The sequence below is a fragment of the Anser cygnoides genome, chromosome 6, assembly GCF_040182565.1.
Source record: "Anser cygnoides isolate HZ-2024a breed goose chromosome 6, Taihu_goose_T2T_genome, whole genome shotgun sequence".
Lineage (NCBI taxonomy): Eukaryota > Metazoa > Chordata > Aves > Anseriformes > Anatidae > Anser > Anser cygnoides.
The window spans coordinates 6,752,699-6,768,568 of NC_089878.1; the positions used below are offsets into that span (position 1 = coordinate 6,752,699).

At 36.9% G+C, this 15,870-nt stretch overlaps 1 protein-coding gene across 1 annotated transcript in view; it reads left to right on the top strand.

The window, feature by feature from the left end:
• TFPI (tissue factor pathway inhibitor) overlaps positions 1 to 15,870 on the top strand; it is a 74,723-nt gene that overhangs the window by 2,265 nt on the left and 56,588 nt on the right. Inside the window, exon 3 of the mRNA XM_066999701.1 lies at positions 9,849 to 9,957. The gene's annotated coding sequence lies outside the window, so the exon portion shown is untranslated. The remainder of the gene's footprint in view (positions 1 to 9,848; positions 9,958 to 15,870) is intronic.

Consider the following 15,870-nt stretch of genomic DNA (forward strand, 5'->3'; position numbering starts at 1 on the left):
TAGGCATTACTTTTCTTATAGTTTCTTTGGTTTTCCACAACTTAAGTAGTAAGATTGTAACTGCAAAATACATGTCTGTCACATGTATCCCTTTACACATGCTATGAATAATACCGTCAATCAATCTGAAATTTGAAAAAATAAAATAAAGGCATGCCATTAAGCCTTACGGAGCACCACCCCACCATCAGAGGTAACATACATACCTTCCTACAGAGAACTGCAGTTACTTCGAAGTAATTTCCAGTTAATTATATAAGCGGCTATTTATATGAACACCTGGTAAGGTAGTACATTAGCAGAGAGCAACCAGCAGCACCTAGTGCTTTTCAACTAGTGGCTATTTCAACAAATTACTGGCAGAATTCTAGAGGATCAGTGATTACTCACTGAGTTTAGTAGACAAAAAGGGTCAGGGTGGGCATTAAGTAGATTGCTGTCAGCTTTGCAATCAGTGAAGTGTTAACTTTGGCCTTTGCATTGCTGTAGGAAGGCATGTTTATGCTTGTTTTCAACTGCAATTAGCTGTATAATGCAAGTATTTTCTTCAGGGCCTTTCAAAAGTTTTTATAGTGGTAGATGAGGATTTGCAAGGTTGAGAATTAAGTGTTAACCACAGGCAATGAAAGAACTGTAATGTGCTATGAAATAGGGAAACTGAAGAAGTTGCTGTTGCGGTGGAGCCAGTGTCACCAAAAGGCAAGAGTCCATTCTCCTTCCTTTCCTTGCACATCCATATGGATAGGTAATCACCTCTCCTTTCCTTGAACAAACTTGTGGATCCCTTTGCTGAGCATTAGTGAATTGAGTGAGAAGGCCAAAGAAGCAGTTGAGCTGGTGTGACAGAAAGATGTGATGGCTGGGAACAAAAGAAAGGTAGGGGGCAGGCAGAGAGCAGGTCATTCATTCATCTTCTGGAGGTAGAGGGTATTTAGACTGAAACATGCATCTTAGCTGTGAAATGTGACATTCCCTAAAAAAAAAATAATATATATGTATATATGTAATAATAGTAATAAAAACTGTCAGGGAGCAGAAAAGGCAGGTTGTTTCACCAGAGAGGTTGTTTCAGGCAGACAGGAGCAGTCCCACTGGGTACAAAGGGTACAGTCCCACAGTGAGAATGAGGCAAGGACAGAGGTCCTGGGGATGGCACCCAGGGGTGGTTAAGGATCCATATACACAGGCAAGTTTGTCATGATAAGGCAGGTCTGAGATCAACCTGGGGAGTGAGCAGGACAGGGTTGGGATTAGGTCTAGAGAGAGTAACCAGAGTCAGACACAGCCCAAGGATCACAAGGCAAGTTCCGCAATGATGGGGTGGGTTTTAGGTCAAGGCAAGTCAGTCTGTCAGCCAGGGTCTGGAACAATGGCTTGACACAGGCATGGCTGTAACACTGCTGCAGTGCTGGTTTCCCAGCACCGATGTCTAGTTGGTCCTAAGAAGCTTTGAAACCGTGTCAACAGAGCTGTGATCTTGATTTTGTTTTTCACCATGTGAGGTAGGCAAGAGCCGAAGGCTAGATTCTGACCGATAGCATACATGTATGCATATACTGTATAGCATACAGTAGGAATAATTTTTTTTTTCAATTCTCTTCAGTGCCAAGCAGCTTCAGGGGACATTGAAAAAGAAGGTAGTGAATGAAGTATTGTATCTGAGCTGTCTTGCAGTGAGAACTTGACAAATTAGAACACTAGTTCTTCTATAATTGGAAAAACAGTGGGAGATTAGATAAATTTCCACTTCAATGCTGATGACTCAAATCTGGTTGTAGTTATTTTCTTGTTTCTCCTTAAATGCTCAGATGAATAGCTATATATGCTCCAGATGTTTTCTTCCTCCCCCCCCCCCCATATACATAGAAAAATGCAAAAAAGGGACTCCCTGTCAAAGATAAGTAGGACACATAGAATGGGCCGAATGAGGAGTAGTCGGTCATATGAGGTGTGATATTTGAAAGGGGAGTCAAGTCAGAAAAAGGATGATTTATAGACAGTTAAGTAAGACAGTTATGAGGTTAACTTAGCTTCCTCTGAGTCTCTGAAAATGTGTTTTTGAACCCTGGGAGATACATAGCTCTGGCAGATTACTGGAAACACACTAATGTGTGGTGTTTGTCTTGGCCACTTAAATAGTTCATGAAACCAAATAGGCCTTTTTGTAGATATTATACTAAAACAGGGCCAGTTTTTGCATTAGACTTAAGGCATATTTGGAACATGTAGCTGTCAGTTTAGAGTTGTCTTATATGTCAAAATGATAAAATGCATTATTGAACCACATTTCCAACCTATATAAATGAACATTGGTTTTCATTAATTTCTGTTCTAATAAAGGATCCAGACACATTTATGCTGAAGTTGGTGACATTTTCGTACAGCTGTCTTATGGATAGCCAAACTTGCCTTTTTTTCTACACTGTTAAAATATGCTATTTAAATATACCTAAAATTACAGGGAGAAAAGGTGGTAATATGAGAAAAATGACCTAAATTCAGGTTGATGCAAGTAGAGATAAGGCTGCACAAACTACAGTAATGTTTCCTAGCTCTTGAGGGGTTCTCACCATTCAATTGCAAAATTGCTGCATTCTACAGCTCTCCAAAAATTGTACATATAGAGTTCTATGCCCTATGCAAGTAGTGTATAACAATACCAACCACTGTGTGGGTAATGTATTAACCCTCTAAAATGAGAAACCTGGAAAGTTACTGAACATAAAATGAAATGGTCATTATGAAGCCTTTAGTATATGTGAAATAGATAAACAGAAATTCAATAAATGCAAATACTTCTTTTATGGAAATGTTTAATGTGTGTGTGCAAAATTTCTCATCTTGTAGATGAGATTTATGTGAACAAATGGTGAGTCATTCACTGGAATATTTCTTCCGTGTCAGTCATAGTAATATTCCAAATTGTAGAGCTTTTTGAGTCATTGAGGCTTGGAATTGACTTTTAGGTTTTGGTTTTGTTCTGATTTTAGTGAAAATATTCAGTTGTGAGCTTTATATATAAAATAGGTCATTACGAATGTCTACTGTTCTGATGCATCGCTGTCTGCATGTGGAATGATAGATCCATTCCACAGCATACATTAGTAATGCTTGTGTACAACCTGAATTTAAGTCCTGTCCCAAGAACTTCAGTTAATCAAAATGTTGCCAAATAATGCTTCTCTATTTAATCTAATGATACATTTGTGGTACCTTTGACACTCCCTGTATAATCAAACTAATAGAGGCATAATTAAGAACAATTATATACGTTAACTAACACGCATCTGATTAGTGCTACCTACTCTGTGTTGTTAGAACAATAATGTACTTAGAACTGGTTTTGCTACAAGGAAGTCCATATTTTTGCAACTTTAAGCTGTCTAAGTTTTAGGCTTGCCTCTGGCTTTATAGAAGTTTGTCTAGGTTCAATCAGTTGTTAGTCAGCTTTACCACTTTTCTCTTGTTTTTTCTCAAGCACTTGTCTCAGCTGCTACCAATTTGTAATGTTTTTGCGACTGAAATGTGACACCAGGTTCAGGGAAACATTAGGGAACGCATTTGTGTAGGGAAAAAGGAACAAGTTATCATTAGTTTATATTACCTTTAAGCCTTGCATCTCCTGCTGTGGATATGCTAAAAAAGCCAGGGAAGGAACTTGCTCTGTATATGCGTGGGAAGAAATCCCACAATAGGATTCTTGCAGTTCACTTAATGTGAGGAAACTCCATTCTCAAGGGAATAAGTGAATATTCAGTATTCCCTCTAATACAAATTGATTTATAAAGAGAAGTGGGTGAATATAACTGATAATTTGCCAAAGGATGTGGCTGAGTTGTTCATCCTGTGCAGGTTTTCTACTTATGTGCAGTACAATGACCTTTCCAAATTTAATAATACTTGCTTACTTTTTCATTTGAAAATTAGGCCTGGAGGTTGTCCCCTCATGTTTGTAGTAAGAGGATGCATTAGCTCTGAAACCGTGGCCTGGTCTCTCTGGAATTTCAATTTCATTTTAAACCTGTCTTAATATGCTATCTTACTACATTTTCATCATGTTACATTCGATTTAAACTTTCATGCTAGATGTAAGGAGGAGATTAACATCTAGGATTTGGTGGTGGAGCGGAAAAAGAAACCATGGTTTATTTTTATGTCAAAAGGACTTGCTGAGTGAAAGAGTGGTATACACCCTGGAGAAAAACTCCAGTGCAAAGTCATCCTTTTTGTATGAGTTCTACTCTTTTCTGCAAGTAACTAAACTTATCAATTGAAGGAAAGCTTAAAAAAAAAATCCTCTTCTTTTAAGAAACACAAATATCGGTCATTCTTTCTTTCTCTTCTTAACTGAGTGCTAAATGTAGTTTTTTGCATTTCTTGCCCTGGGTTTTTGATGCATTGGTGGAAGGTAAATCTGTGGCTTGTGGTTTGTTGCAGGAGGAGGTGAAGGCAGCTTGGTGTTCTGAGTGCTTTGACTCTGGTTCTGTGCCTACTTTTCAAATGTGAGGATTCAAGGACCCAGGGGTCCCTTCCTCTTTGTGTCTTATGTTGTATTTTCATGATACATATAAAACCTTGTTCATGAGTATTCACATAGTATATATGCATATAATAAATCCACCAACATTGTAAGCATTTTATTATTTACAAATTCTTGCTAACAAACTGTTCCCTACTTAAATTAACAAAATTCCTAGCTCTATTAATAAAAGGTGTTTATTTTCTTCCTCTAACTTGTTTTCTTGTTGCATAGAGCTTGGAAATTACGTGTAAAGTGTTAGCATTACAGGAAATGGCTCAAACTATGACTTTTACCATGAAGTATGTTCATAACTGCAAACACTTCAGAATTGTTTTCTATAAATAATCACTGGTGTGGAAATATGTTTTTTTTTTTCTTTTTTTTTTCTTATTCTTTGAAACCAGAAACTAAGGACTCATCTGCTGTTGATTATCATGCTACCACATGTTAATTATGCCTGGCAAAAGGTCTTGTTGTTTTCCATTATATGTTTGCAGAGAAGCTAGTTAGTCCTGCTTCTTTTCAGTGAACTGGGCTGATGTCCAATAGAGCTATTTTTAGTAACTGCATTGTCATAGTTTATACCAAATGGTGAAATTTATAATTATCAGGATGAAATGTACAACCTGAAAAGGAAGTTCTTGGGGAAACGTGTTTGTGTTCAGTTTGTTCTGTACTTATGCCATATTCATGACAGCTAGGTTTTGCAGTTTATTTATGCATTTGCTTATTTTGTTATTGAGCTCTTACAACAACTAAAAAATAAGCTGATATTTTGCACCTTAAGTTGTGGAAACAGGTCTATAAGACATGGCCATGTAAGAAAATTAACTGTAGTAAGTGCCTGAGAAGAACACCAAAACTGAACTTGAATTTGAATTCTGATTCAGCTGTATGTCACTGAAGCAGATCTCCTTAACCAGTAGGGCATCTGTCTTCCTGGGTAGCTTTGTTACAGATTTATTTTGTGATTGTCACTTCTTAAAGTTACAATTGTATTTCAGCACCACCTATAGGTATTGAAAGGAAATATGTTAAAATCTGTGGCCAGGATTAACAAATAGATCCCATATTTATGGAAAATGAAACTATTTTTGATGAACCTACAGCTACTGCTACAAATAGATATTTTCAATTTTCATTTGTAAGTCACATAAACTGTTACAGTACTGTGTTTTAGTGAGCAAATATTTAGCATGAAATCGTACCACCAGAGAGCATGACAGAAATGTTTAATGAGATGGAATTTTCAAAAATAGAGTAATTTTTGCAAGTTTTTCCCCTTTCTATGCAACCAGAGGGCTGGGAGGCAAATAGAAGATATTCCACAGTGGAAACGTCTTTTTCTTTTCATAGGCAGATATTATATAGTTTTGGAAGCATGTTTTTGATTATTAAAAACACAATTGCTTATGCAAATGTGGCTGATAGTTCAAAGTACCTAGTACACTTTTGGGCCAGTCTCATGTTTACCTTGAGTGGTTCCTATGTTGGCATTTGGCAAGAGCAGTGCAATAATTGCTGTTTTAACTGAGTAACATCTGAGAACTAAGGTTGCTTAGGACTTCAAGAGAATGTCTATTCAAAGAACCCATGCATTTGGTACTTTTTGAGAAACTACATACTAGTATGTTAGTGCTTAGAAATTTTTAAGATTTTATGCATTGCCTGGAATTTATATATAGTTGAATCAAGTTTTGATTTACTGTTTTTTAATCATATGTCAAAATGATATTTTGGGTAAGCCATACAAAATGCATACCAAAGCCTTAAAATACATTACTAGATCTAAGGTAAAAACAATTCAACTGAATATTGGGCTTTCTAGCTTGTGTTTGTGAATGAGAAATTATTATTGACCAGATTTTTCTACAGATCTGAGCAGAGAATACAGCCATCAACTTGTCATCCCTTAGTCTGTTCTGCAAGTTCATTGTCTGCTTAACAACACACAAAGAATTGAGCAAATTACGAATTGAGCAAATTACTCTTTTTTTTTTCCCCCCTCTGGACAGATATTATTAGTAGCAAAGGTCACTCAATACGGGGAAAAAATAAATAAATAAAAATAAAACACCTGAAAACAAATCAAGAAAAGATCTCCCAGTCTGCATATTGCACTTCTTATCAAACTGCTTTGAAGAGAAAGTCACTATCTTATGTTCCTAATTTAATGGCATGCATGTTTGTTATTGTGCTTCAAATGAAAACAAAGAACATTTAGAAGTGGACCAGTGCTGTTGGACAGTTCAGTACATGGAATGTGAATGTGGAAAGTAAAAGAACAGGTTGCTGACATACTCAAAACTGGAGAGTCCTACTGTCTTAAGGTGAACTTTTGTTTCTCAACTATTTCAATTATGAGCCTACTACTGTACTTGAAGCAAATATAAGAGATCTGTTATAACAAACTAAAATTGGAGTCATCCCCAAGACCTTGCGTTGTCTCCTCTATAAGACTTGTACTGCACGTGGGGGAAAATCCAAGTGTTCAGTACGTTTTTCCATAGTTGTCCAAATGCTGTGTACAGTTGGCCATAGGCTGATATTTAATTCTTAGTAAAAATTTTAGTAATTGTATCTCTTTCCAAAGTTTTCATTTCTTCATTGACTAACCTGTCTGAAGCATAGCTCTTAATTTAAACCTAAGATTTCAACTGTAATTTGTATTTTGGTCTCATGAGAGACCAATAGCGATAAAAAGCTGTTTAATAATTCCTTTCTCCACCTCATCATGTCCATCATGTGCATGACACAGTACAGACTGGATGAAGGGACAGGAAAGCATTGGGAATATTTCATTCCTTTCTAATACAATCATGTGTCACTGGGTGCTCTCTGAAAGGCAAGTAACAAATTGATATATCTCATCTGGCTTTTCTGAGTCTGTGCTTCTGGCATTTGTAGTTACTGCTCTAGTCTAGGATTGGAAGAGTTGAAAGGGCAGCTTGCTGTAACCTTTAAACAAGACATGAGCTACAGCTGATGAGGCTTAAGTGCTCTGAATCTTTAGAAAGTGCAGCTAAGTGGATTTGACTTAACCTTGGTTCATACTGCACACCTTGTACTTGGCTAGGTAATGCATGAAGGAGTACTGCAAAGTTGTTGTTTTTTCTTACTAGCATGGTATATTATTCCCATGCTGCAGGAGCATGCTTTTGTTCTAATTCCGTGTGGACAATATGGAAAAACATAACAGACTAGCTGCAGTATCACTTGTTTCAAGCAAGAAATAAGAATTACTTCTTTCATCATCTGCAATACTTCCACATATTCTGTTATTCCTTGCTGAATATCTGTGTTGACAAGTATTGATCAAAAGTAAATTTTTTTTTTAATCAACTATATAATAAGAATGGTGTACCTTAAGAAAAAGAAATGAGAATTTCATTTCTTTTCCTCTCATTTCTTTAAGATAATAATCAATATTTAAATTGAATATGGGAATGAGTTCAAAAGGAAAAAGATTTTTGTGTGTGTTTTTGTTGTTTTTGTTGTTTGTTCTTAACTTAGCTACTGAGTAAGCTTTCACCTTATGGAAATTGCTTTGTATTCAGAAAAATACATGAGGCTTCCAGACGTGGGCAATACATTACCCTTTTTCACTCACAAAAATACCATGTGACAAGTTGTGTGTCTTAAATGACTGAGCCAGTTAAGCAGACTAGCGTTCAAGGTAGTAAGTATTGTAACTCAAGTGAAACAGACACCATATTTCTGAATGGAATCCTGTCATACTACCATTTGGAAAAATTGTGAGGATGCATGGGGAAAAAGGAAGAAGTATTCCAGGTGATGTCTATTGTCCATTGGTAGTATATCATGTGTTATTCCATGATCTAGTTATTATCTGACTTTGTGAACACAGGGTCACCTTTACTTACTCTCACTCAGGCAGGACACAAGGGCAATAAATCAAATTAAACAAGGGATCTGTGCCTCAGAGAACACATCAGAAGGATATATTCATTCTGGTTAGATAGGAGAGGAGTAATCAAGTGCATGAGGAAATCACATTGAATGAGAGCGATTTAGAGAAGGTTGCTAGAGGATTTTTACTTACTGTTTCATGTTGGAGAAGAATGCAAACACAACCTTAGACATAAAAGGAGGGAAAAAAAAAACTGATTTGAAAGTAAAACAAGGTTAAGAGAAATGCTTGTTTTTTGTCTCAAAGGAAGAAAAATAAATATAATTCCCACAGTCCATTCATTGTCAAATGAAGATAGTGCATGCAACTCTGGCACTTCAGGCAGAAATACTTCTGAGAAGGCATATCAATTTATTTTTTTTTTTTTGTTTTTGCGCACTGGCCGACATGTATATATATCAGAAACGGGAGGCCTGTAGCCCACCTGGCTATAAGCTGAGCAGAAGTAGTGGCAGGATTAGCTTTAGGAATATTCTGTATGTTATCTTCTCCAGTAGGAGAAGCTTGGAGCACATAAAAGCTGTGATAAGGGAAGAGATATAAAAAGTTGTTATGCAGATATAGGAGGCAGTGTCAGAAACTGCTGAACTTGAGCTGAAATGTAGGAAATAGATGCTGTGAGTCCTCAGGTTGCTTAAAGCAGCTCCATTCCGCATTCACCTGAACCCACCTGCATTTGTGACACAACGGATAATCATGCCAGACAGGGCTTGAAGGAGACAGGGCTTTCCTGTTCTTCAATATCTGTAGTAACTCCTATTTTTGCCCAATCTGAGGCTCTTAAATTTGTCTTTTCTTATCCTAACCTTAGTCCAAATCAGACAGGACTTCTTGTTGCAAAGTGATTCTTAGTTCTTTAGAGATCTCTACTGGCCCTGAGCTTCTGTTTCAGTTCATTTAGCAATCCCAGTCTTTTCTTTGCTATTATTCATCTCATGTATCTTTCTGTCATGCGTAAGGTACTCTGTGATAGTTTCTTGTAACAGAAGCCAGTCTTTTGCCAGAAGATGGCTCAGCAGGTATTGATCTTGCTAGCCCCATTTGCTTTGACCATTGCTATTCTTCCCATCTCTATAGTTATACCTGCACTGCTCCATTTCCATTCTCCAGTAAATTCACTCAGAAGGCTGCTTGATTGTCACAAAACATAATGTTAAAGGAAGATAAAGATTTAAGTATTCAACTCTCTTGTTATATCTTCATACACCAAGTATGATATATACCAGAGAGCAATAATGTTCTACTTCTGACAACAACTGTATTCCTTTGAAATAATGAAGTGTTTATTAGAAAGAAAGAATTTTCTATTTTGTGTTATGTAGGGAGCAACACTTTACAGACACTTGCTGAATTAGTGAGCTGTTTCCTACTTCATGATTTTTATTTTTTTTACAGGATTTCAGAAGTTCGTACTGCTGTGGCAGGTGAAACCTCAGACCTCTCATGTTGATGCTGATACTCTGTTTTGAAGATATAATAAATGGATGAAATGTCAAGCAGACTAGTAAGTGGAGCATTTGCCTGAGACCATTTTCTCCCTTTACTTAAGGACCCAATTGCTAAGATACTGGCACTTCTGGCATCTGTCTTTACTTTCTGGCTTTCTGCGTAGATTTGGTTATTGCATTCTATTGGTATATTGCCAAGAAAAGGTTAAGTATTAATAGTCTGACATTTCTGACTGAAAACTGTTTCTTGGTAGATAACATCCATTTCTAAAACATATCCATGTTTAAAGAATGTTTTCCTTACCATATCCATATCTGGCGATGATTTAGGTAGTCATTAATCTGTATGTAGTACATGATTTAGTAGTCTTGCAGGGAGAGAACTTAAAGTTAAAGAGAGAGAACTTTTTTCCAAGAACAACATTAATAACGCTATGGTACAGAGCAACTGTATAGATCTTTTATCTTTCTCTTTCACATTGTTTCTAAGTTTTTTTAAGAGCTTCATTTCCTTTTTGTGTTTTCTTGAACTGTATGAGTACTGAGGTATACTGTAATGTCTGAATTAAGAATAAGAATGTTTACAAAACATAGCATCAGTATCTTCTAATATAGTAATCTTATAACTTAAGATTTGTACTGAGAAATCTATAATCACTATGACTTTGTAATTACTATAGTCGTTTTTTTCTGTGGTTCTGTGGAATCTGCATCCAACTGAAACTTGCAAAAGGCATTAATCTGTTTTTCTCTTCACTTTCAACAATTGCTTTGTAAAATTACTCTTTAATGTTTTATTCCAATCCAGGTAAAATGCCCGTCAGAAAGGTAGTAGTGAGTCTGTTTTATTGTGCAGGATGTCAGCTGCATCACCCGGTTAATAACGGGGAACAATTCACTCCATCACAGAACTAGCTAAACAACTGTTCTTTAGACATTATTTGGGACTAGACTGAACAGTATTGGTCCTAAATACCTGGTTGAGGCCATAGTGCTACTTGAGCAGTTGACTTCTGAGTGATTTTTACTTTAGCAAAAGTAGAAAATGCAGAACAAAATCCTAACTACGTTTTTTTTACTTTTGTTTGTTGTGTTTTTTTTTTTGTTTGTTTGTTTTTTGTTTTTTTTTTAGGTAGCACATTTACCTGGCTCTCCCTTCTATTTCTGGTAGAAAATTTTGAAAAATGATTCGGTTTCTGATAGTACTAATAGTAGCAGTCACAATATTCCTGATAACTTACATTATTAGCTAGTCATTGTCTGGGGAGGAAATGGACAAAAAATGATGAGATGTGAAATAGAATTTGTGCTGTAATAACAATCAAAATTATGTTGTCATCTGCAAAGGACTTTGTCCATCTAGAATAGGTGCAGAAGTTTCTTTTAGCTGACTTCATAACATAGCTACCTTTTTGGGAACCAACAGTAGTGCATTCTTTGGAAAAATAAGATTAATGTGATGAGGAGAATCACAGAATCATCTAGGTTGGAAGAGACCTCCAAGATCACCGAGTCCAACCTCTGCCCTAACACTAACAAGTCCTCCACTAAACCATATCACTAAGCTCTACATCTAACTGTCTTTTAAAGACCTCCAGGGATGGTGACTCAACCACTTCCCTGGGCTGCCTATTCCAATGCCTAACAATCCTTTCAGTAAAGAAGTTCTTCCTAATATCCAACGTAAACGTCCCCTGGCTCAACTTTAGCCCATTCCCCCTCGTTCTGTCACCAGGCACATGGGAGAATAGACCAACCCCGACCTTGCTACAGCCTCCTTTAAGGTACCTATAGAGAGCGATAAGGTCTCCCCTGAGCCTCCTCTTCTCCAGACTGAAAAACCCCAGCTTCCTCAGCCGCTCCTCGTAAGACTTGTTCTCCAGACCCCTCACCAGCTTCGTTGCCCTTCTCTGGACTCTCGAGCACCTCGATGTCCTTCTTGTAGTGAGGGGCCCAAAACTGAACACAGTACTTGAGGTGCGGCCTCACCAGAGCCGAGTACAGGGGCACAATCTCTTCCCTAGCCCTGCTGGCCACGCTGTTTCTTATGCAAGCCAGGATGCTGTTGGCCTTCTTGGCCACCTGAGCACACTGCTGGCTCATATTCAGCCGACTGTCAACCAATACTCCCAGGTCCTTTTCTGCCAGGCAGCTTTCCAGCCACTCATCTCCCAGCCTGTAGCTCTGCTTGGGGTTGTTGCGCCCCAGATGCAGGACCCGGCACTTGGCCTTGTTGAACTTCATGCAGTTGGCCTCAGCCCATCGGTCAACCACAAGATGTATTTGTTAAAGTACATTGGACATTCTTCATGATCTCAAGTTCTTAAATCAAGACTAGATGTGTATCTTAAATATCATATGGCCAGTAACTGAATTTAGTGAAAAGATTAAAAAAAGCTGTAGTCAGAATTAAAGAAAAGGTCAAATTAGATGGTCAACATGGACTTTTTGGCATCTATTAGTGAATGAAGCAACCCTGCACATTTCTCCTTGGGGAACTGAAGAGAATATAAAGTTTGTAATGCATGGTTCAATTGCAAAGCAGAGGAAATATTCTCTCCAGAATTTAGTCATGTCAAGGGTTTTGGGCAAACAACAGAAGAATACATAAAGCCTTTTAACAGTGGGAGGGCGTAGTAGACACCTTGGCTTATAGCCCAGATCTGAGGCTTCATATATGAAAGCTGTACTTTAATGGGGTTTGAGAATTCAGTCTTTTTTCAGATGTGGGTAGAGGAATCCTATTAGCTTCATTGGTGCACAGCCAGTGTTTCAGTTATATCACGCAGGAGCTGATGGGATTGATGATTGGGCGGATTGCTCTTGGTAGAGATATCTGCTTATGACTACAGGGGCCTTGCCCATCAGCAAGGATAATTCACACAATTCTGTGATGTTTTCACCTCTATTTTGATCATTTTCTTTAACCACGATAGTGATGACAGACAATACAGTATTATTACATACCTCTCTACATATCTGCTGGATAGCAAATTAAGTGACCTCATCAATGACAGCATTGTTTTAGTAAAAGCAGTGAAAGTGTGAGATTATCATGCTGAGGTTATTCATTAAAAAAAAAAAAAAAAAAAGAGAGAGAGAGAAGGAAAAAAAAAGGAATAAAACTCCAGGGGGGATTTTTTTCTACTGCCTCCTCATTTTTCATGAGGACAGTTGCTGTTGGCATTTTCTGTGTATTGATGTCATCTATTTGCTTTAAATAACTTTGGGGCTTCTGCAGCTTTTTACAGTTTGAATAGCAACTTGGTTTGGTGTTCTGAGTCTTTCACTTTACTGCTGATGCTGGTGAATTGTAAAATGGATGGTGGAAAACATGGAAAAGGATGTAAATACCAAGTATGCTACATCTGACAATATAAGAAGAAAATGCAGAGATTCAGTGTGAAACTGATGCTCTTATTTGTACTGTTTTTTCTTCAGGCTGGAAGTCTGAAACAGCATAGACTGTTCATCCGGGTTTATTGTTTTGGATTTTGCTCAATACTGAAGAATTTTAACAAGTGAAATGTGTTAATCTGCCTTAAATTCAAGCTTTCAGTGCTGTCAATATGACATGCTCACAGATAGGTATTTGAGGTTATGACTGCGTTTCCTTTTTTCAGAGCTTGTCAGTGGTAGGAGAGGCACAAAACATTTTCTCAGGGCGATGACTATCTCAGTTGGATCTACTAGTCTCAGGGGTTAAAATGTTGACTTTTATTAGGAAAATCTGAACAACTTTTACTTTCCTTTTGACACATCACTACTCCATTGCTGAGTTTGGAGAGGTGTTGGAATGAACCAATCTTGTCTGAATAAAAATGGAAAAAAAAATCAGAACAGAGAAAAAACTTCATTCTTTGACTTTAGAAATAGCTGTTTATAAATACAGTCTGGAGGGTACACGTGATGCTAATATTAAGCTCACAATAACATTGAAATCAATTGCTCAGAAATGTAAGGCATACGTAGTCTGTAACATTTTATCTGCAGTGTATTTATAGATCATATGTGGAAATTGTAACTACTCATGTGTTTGTATTTTAGAAGAAGGCTCGTGTTACTGTGTGTGTTTTTAAATGTACTTCTGATCATTGATCTGTATCTTGATTATTGGCTAGCTTCCTAGAATTACTGGATTCTCCATGCCCCAAAAGAACAAATTAGGCCTGAGACTAAATTTAAATAAGATAATGTTACTGGTTTTTAGTTTACTTCAATACTATCTTCACCACATAGTTTAAATACTAAAATATAGATAGATGTATATTGGGCCAGGTTTTAAGCCTTGCTTTAAAATTACAGCTTTCATTCTTGACCTTGTAAAAATTATTTTGATGTAAATTAAAATTACTACCTAACTTCTAAGGTAGTTTAGGTCAATTAAATATTGAAATTACTTGAAGCGATCTATGGACAGAAAAATAAAGGCCACTTTAAAAAAAAAAAAAAAAAGAAAAAGACCCCAATTACTTAATAGTTTATTGCTTTTCCAAGTATCAAGAGCTTTTGTGAATAATTCAAGCTTATCATTTTGCTCTGGAGTTAATTTCAAAGTCCAGTGACACTGCAGGTAAATTCTGAAGTTAGCAGTGTGGATTGCATTTTAATAAGAAAACCAGATGCCAATCTGAAATGCAGGTGAAAACTCTGCAAGCTGAAAATTTTCAGCTGAGGTATATGAAATAATAATAAGATATTTTACCCAATAAGTTCATTCTGTGGATGTAAGCTGGAAGAAATTCTTTGTTTTTAACCATGCTTTTTGTTTCCTAAAGAACCACCTTTATTGCAGTTCCAAATATTCCAGGCTTGTTATTTATTATGTTATTCATAAGTTTTATGAACTTCACATTTACTCAAGTTTTTGTGTGCTAATTCCATGACTTTTTGGTGGATTACTGAAATGTAAAAATATGCTTAACTCCCCTCAAAAATAATCTGACTATTAACCCAGTGTTTCCTTACCCCAACGGTTTCAATTTTACTCTTCAGTCTATGGTTAAATGATACTGTTGCTCTGTCATTGCATCTGGTGAAGTGTTGGTGTTGCTTTCTGATAAACTGTAGTTAAACTGGTTAAACATACTATGTTATTAGCTATTCTGAAATTTTCTTATGAGGATCTGGATTTCCACTGGCACTAATTCAACCATATGATATGTTTTTCTAGTGTGTTGCCAGCTTTAAGAGAAATTTTGGGGAAGATAAACTGTAACAGACATTTGCCATCTCTCCATCTTTAATGGATAATAAAAAGAAGAAAAAAGGATTCATTCCTCCCAGTCAAATGCTATAGTCAATAATAAGTAATTGTCAGCACTGTAAAAAGAATTATCTCTTTCAATATAAACAAAATGCATGCCAGGTGTTATGAGGAAGCATCTCTGCAGAACTTCATGCTTTGTAGTACATGTAGTCGTAGTGCATGTTCTTCCAGCATCATATAACGAGATCATTTATTTTGAGAGAGATTTTACTTCTGTGCTATTGTTGTTGTATTTCACTTTATTTGTTGGATAAAAGGGTCTGTTGTGTTATTCAAGCTTCTGTCAGAAAAATGCAGGTTTAGAAATGTATTGAAGAGAGTGGAGAAAGGAAGAAACACAAAAGTAGGTAAGCAGACAAATTATTCCCTGAAATTTAAAGGAAGAATTAGCAGCTATTGCTTTTTTAAGGGATGAGTGCAAATGTCTGACAGAGCTGACATTCTGGCTGAGGGCACATGGCAATGGGGCAGCTAAACGGTCACTCCAGCACCAAGAATAAAAAAGACAATTATTCACCAGCGAGACGATGACACTTTTTAAACTGAAACCAGAAGTATTCCTTCTCATTAAACTCTGCTACCTATTCAGAGCATATGCTTCTGTGGGTGGAGAAGGAGAGGTCCCACTGGGGAGCCTCTGTAGGATCTGACCTAAGTTATAAACCCTGTACTGTAGTCCAGGAACCTGAGGAAGATAAGT